Source organism: Octopus sinensis, linkage group LG2 (genome assembly GCF_006345805.1).
Source record: "Octopus sinensis linkage group LG2, ASM634580v1, whole genome shotgun sequence".
NCBI lineage: Eukaryota > Metazoa > Mollusca > Cephalopoda > Octopoda > Octopodidae > Octopus > Octopus sinensis.
Genome location: NC_042998.1, coordinates 30,260,098 through 30,266,097, shown reverse-complemented (window position 1 = coordinate 30,266,097; position 6,000 = coordinate 30,260,098). Strand labels below are relative to the sequence as shown.

General features: G+C 36.8%; 1 long non-coding RNA gene across 1 annotated transcript in view; it reads left to right on the top strand.

Annotated features, from left to right (window-relative positions):
* Positions 1-3,552: 3,552 nt before the first annotated feature.
* The window catches only part of LOC118767459, a 484,636-nt gene continuing 482,188 nt past the window's right edge, over positions 3,553-6,000 (top strand). Inside the window, exon 1 of the long non-coding RNA XR_005003389.1 lies at positions 3,553-3,821. This is a non-coding gene — a long non-coding RNA (uncharacterized LOC118767459). The remainder of the gene's footprint in view (positions 3,822-6,000) is intronic.

Genomic DNA, 6,000 nt, shown 5'->3' with positions numbered 1-6,000 from the left:
TTCTTCAAGGACACCAACATTTTCAAAAATAATCCAAAAGAAGTTTACAGGAAAATAGGGGCAACATTATTTGCAGTAAAATATGTTCCAACAAAAAAGTGCAGTAATTTTGAAGTAAAATCTGGGCAGATTATCGTCTGCTGATTCAACTCACATTTAAAAGCAAAAATTGGATGGTGTCAAAGAAGTGGATGTAAGATGAGCTCAGAGAAAATCAAATAAATGAATGTCTCCAGGAAATAATGAAGTTTCTAAGCTTTGGGTGAATTTTTTTTTTTTTTCAGAAAGTGATGAACTACTGACGAGATTCTAGAACAATTCTTTGCAGCAACGTAATATGGTGCCCTCTTGGTTAATTAATGGTGTTACATATGAACTCCCGAAAAATGAAGAAAAAAATGAACTTATAAATAATTGACATATAACCTGCTTAACAACGATGTATAAGAAATTACTATCTGTCTTGACCGAATATACAAGACAGTAAATGACATTTTCCCTAATGAGCAAAAAACATGATGGTAGGAGATTCTCACTAAGAGCACAAAAACCTATCAAGTGTCTGGACACACTATAAAGAGCTTTTGCTAATCTACCACATAGATGAATTAAGGAATGTGTAGGAACTTATAAAATTGCACTTGCTTTACAAACCTTATCTGTAAGTTTGAAATGCTGGAAAAAGGCATTGATTTTCAGTACTGAGAATGAATATTTGAATGCTGGCCATGTTAAAATTTCGTATGTTATCGTGTTTTGTTTTCCAGGATAACTCTCTACCACCATTCCTCTTTTGTCTAATTCTGTAACCGCCTTTTAAATCGCACAATGAAGCGCAATGGGATTATCAAATTTCTAATAAGCTGTAAATCATATTTTTTATGTGGATGATTTAAAGCTCTTGCAAAAAATGACCAATAACTACAAAGTTTATCAACAGTCTAGTGACGACACCTGGATGAAATTTGGCTTCGATAAGTGCGCAAAATCTAGATTCATCAGATCGAAACTGGTAGAAATATTCAATGTCGACCTTGACAAATAGACACTTATTAGAGAGCAAGAACCGGATGAGGGTTACAATATCCATTTCTTCATTACCCACAAGGGGCTAAACACAGAGGGAACAAACAAGGACAGACATAGGTATTAAGTCGATTACATCGACCCCAGTGCGTAACTGGTGCTTAATTTATCGACCCCGAAAGGATGAAAGGTAAAGTCGACCTCGGCAGAATTTGAACTCACAACGTAACGGCAGACGAAATACTGCTAAGCATTTCGCCCGGCATGCTAACGTTTCTGCCAGCTCGCCGCCTTACAATACCCATCGATGGTTACAATACCCGTCGATGGAATCAAACACTCGTCGACGATGGAAAAGATCAGAAAGATCAGAAGTTTAGTTTGAGCAACCTAAACTTCACTAACCCTCATCATGAATGCTGAAATGTCAAATAAAAATAGAAATGAGAGTGGCATGAATGAAGCTGGAACATCTTGTGAAGGTCTCTCGCCCGGCGAGTGTCCCACGGGTGAGCAGCGTGGGCACAATCATCATCAAGCGAAGTGCTACTGAAAAGCCGCGAATATATACTCAGAACCGAGTAGCAGGCGCCCGTCTCGATCACTCAAAAGCCTGATCATGGCTTTGTTTCCACGTCGTGTTTCCACCGTTCGACTACATTGGACCGCTTTAGTTCCTTTATGTTTCAGCGCACGAACCTTAGCTCCGATAACACTGCATTCGTGTTTCGCTTCGATGAAATGGTCAATGGCCATTCCAGCCTCTAACACACCAGTCGCGTTGCTCTTTCTAATCGCCTGTTCTAATTTGCTAACTAGTTTACTATAAAATCTATTCCTTCCTATAGCTAACACTTTGCTAAACTCTATCGATTCTCTCCTAATCGACCTCTTCAAGGCGGCCCACCACCGGTTGTTGTCGATTTCTCCCGTCAACTGGCGCTTAACTAGTTCACAAATTGGATTCCTGTATTCTTTGTGTGCCGGAAAGGACGCGTTAAACTTCCTGTTAACGGGTCCCTGTCTACGGGTCCTTTGAAACTCGACTGTGCAGATCATAAACTTGTGGTTTGTGTAGCCGACCAATTTAAATTGTGGACAACCTATGCTATCCCTATCCACTGACCTAACAAACACTGTATCTGGATACGATCTAGATGACCCGCTGTGGCTGCACTCCATCAGGGAGATCTAGTCGATACCTATCAGACAATTGGAAGATTCGGAGTAGGTTCTCGAGGCTTTAGCACCCACTTCTTCTATGAACTAACTCCACAGTCCTTCCGTGCGTCCCAAATTCCCTTGGAGTCTTCTACTAGTACTAAACTTCGAGACTTTGTCGGGAATGGTTCTAGACGCCTGAATGATTCTAGCGCTGCAGCCCCTGCATGGACACAGACGGCAACCCGTCTAAGGGCGCCTCCTTCGCTACCATTCACATCTAGAACCACCAATCTGTCACACGGGTCCAAGAAGATTGTCTTTACTTCGAAATCTCAGAATTTTCGGAACGGCACTGCTACCCCGACGTCCGCACCCGACAGAACACGTTTTGAGAATATCTCAATCATCGAAAACGAGCGCTAGTGTTTTCAAGTAGAAATTCTTGTAATAATTATAATAATAATAATAATAATAATGGGCTACAGCAAATATTCTGCTCAATACCAAAGATTTGCTTGTCACTTGTTTGACCATAACCAGTTGAGCATGTCCCTTAGTGGCTGACGATATGTGCATCTCTAATCACGAGCAGAATTTGCGGGGGAGCATCATAGCCAGCGTGGGTGTTTCGTTCAACATCGTTAAACAACTCTTATTCAGGGACCTTTTGAGCGAGATGGGCTACTTAACCTGAAGAAAAAATTCTAACTCGGCCCCCACCGGCAAGGTCCTGCACTGTTTATCTTGATAAAAGATCACCATGTGACGCACATGTGGTTGTGATTCATGTGCCTGGTATACCCTTATCAGACGGGTAGTCATGATGGGTATACTGGGCTTCGTATATTTTTACCCCCTGTGTCTCTTTGATGGCATGCACTGCTATCTCACTCAATAATAGTTTAAAATTTTAGCGCGAGGCCAGCAAGTTCTAGGGAGGGGAGTGAGTCAATTCCATTTTTCCAGTAGTACTTATTTTATAGATTCCGAAAGGATGAAATGCAAAGTCGGACCCGGCGGAATTTGAACTCAGAACGTAACGGCAGACGAACTACCATGCGAACAGTCTTCCACTTCGCCGTCTAAAAAAAAATTCTAAATAATGATGATAGTGATGTTGAGGATGATGATAATGATAATAATAATACCAACAACAGCAACAATTATTATTATTATTATTATTATTATTATTATTATTATTATTATTATTATTATTGTTGTTGTTGTTGTTGTTTCTTACACCGGCACAAAATCTTCAATTAGTGGGAGGGAACATGTTGATTAGTACCGACATCCACACCTGACGTCTATTATGGATACCGGTTAGATGAAAAGCAATACGTAACCGAGGCGGGATTTGAACTCGGGACGTAGAATAACGACAACAATGATAACGTAATAGTATAATACTAATCATAATAAAGTTTGAAAGATAAAGATTCTTAGATAAAAAGGCGGACATATGATATGCTCTGTTGCTATGACTACCTCTCTACACGTCACGGAACAAAAAGCTGGTCACTAATCGAAGAAGACTAACGAACGAGATGAGATATTCCTCCCTCAGTTAAAATGTTAAACTCGCCGAAACAAGTATCGTCTCGCTGAAACAGCGAAGTCCAAAGTGCCAAGTAAGTCGTAGAAAATAGCTACTACTTCTTTCGTTTGTGAATATGATATGAACACTACTACAGTGTCCGATATTGTGTCTGTGTGCGTGCACGCAAGTATACGAGCCTTCCAGTATTGTTTTCTCATATATAAGTTAACACATGCAAATATATATACTCATGCATAGACATCTACACGAACATTAATATATAAATTTATTTATATACATATATACATATATAAACACACATTTGGTTATATATTTATATATACATATAAATATATATTTATTTATACATATAAATATATATATATGTTAGAACAGTTATATGCAAGCATTCTCGTAATGTTTTGAAGTTTACTATGATCATGTGTGGTCCAGTTCGGCAATACACGTGTGGCGGGTGTATATTGTGTTTATATACAGGCACACACAAAAGAGAAAAGGTACAGATAACAAAAAATGCTTGTGTGAGTATCCTGTAAATTACTTTTTAATAACTCTTTCTAGTCTCGTCCACACCTTCACACTTTCTCTCTATTTCTGTCTGTCGTTCTTCACTTTTTCTTCTCTCTAACTCTCCACACACTTCATTTTTTTTCTCTATATCTTTCGCACTATCTATCTATCTATCTATCTATCTATCTATCTATCTATCTATCTATCTATCTATCTATCTATCTAATACGTACGAGTCTGTATAGATATACATACATACATATATATATTTATATATATATATATATGCATGTATATATATGCATGTGTGTATATATATATATATATATCCATACCCCTCTCTCTATCTTATATGTACGTGTCTATATATATATATATATATGTTTTTGTATATATATATATGCATGTATATATATGTATATATATATATATATGTATATATATCCCCCTCTCTCTATCTTACATGTACGTGTCTGCATATATATATATATATATGTGTATGTATGTATGTACGTATATATATATGTATGTATGTGTATATATATGTGTGTATGTATATATGTGTACGTGTATGTATGTATGTATGTATGTATATATATATATATATAATATATATACTCTCTCTCTCTCTCAATATATATATATATATATATATATATATATATATATATATATAAATTCTCGCCATACATTGATAGCACACGACCACAAACATTCAAACCGTTGCTCCAGCATGGTATTAGCTATATAGTAGGAGCACACATGTCCTTATCGAAGTATCTTAAACTCATCAACCGGCACGAGGCAATTAGAATTGTGTCATTTTATTTTCAATAAATTTCAGGGGATTAAAACATACATATGCGTTTGTGTGTGTGTGTGTACTTATATGTATATATATATGTGTGTTTGTGTGTGTGTGTGCGTGTGTATGATAGACACACCAAAAAAATATGTTAATGTGTATATATTTGTATATTTCTATATATATGTTTATATATGTGTGTGCACGTGTGTATACTCACACTCACACATACATACACACACACACACACACGCACGCACATTGATATACAGATAGATATATATAGTCGTGTATGTATACATTTATAGTGTATTTTGGGTTTTTTTTTGTATTCATCTTTTTGTTCTTGTACTCACATGTATTACATATTATATGCTTAGCTATACATTACACAGAACGACAAATTAAGAAAAAAAAAAAAAAAAAATATATATATACGTGCGCGCGGCATGGTATATTGAAGACAGTTGTTTGTGTATGTATGTATGTATGTATATGTGTGTGTGTGTGGTGTGTTTTGTTGTTGGTATGTGTGTAAGCGTTATTTTTACTTAACTTCGAAAGAGAAAACGATTCTTCGCTTGACAAATCTTTCCAACTTTTATCCGGCATACGAAGCGATATAGTTTTACTTTCATATCTGTGTACTTCCATCTTCCTTTCCACCTTTCTCTTTCTCTTTCTCATTCTGTCTGACTCTCTCTCTCTCTCTCTCTCTCTCTCTCTCTCTCCTCCACCTCTCTCCTTCCCATGTACTCTGTGTGTATATGTATGTGTCAGTGTGTCTGTGCGTTTGTGTTTGTATATGTATGCCAATGTATAGAGATAAAAAATACAAAATGTATTATATATATATATACATATAAACATATCTCTCTGACTGCAACGTTGGAATTCTACCAAAATATCTCGGCGTACAGGCCTCTATGTTAGC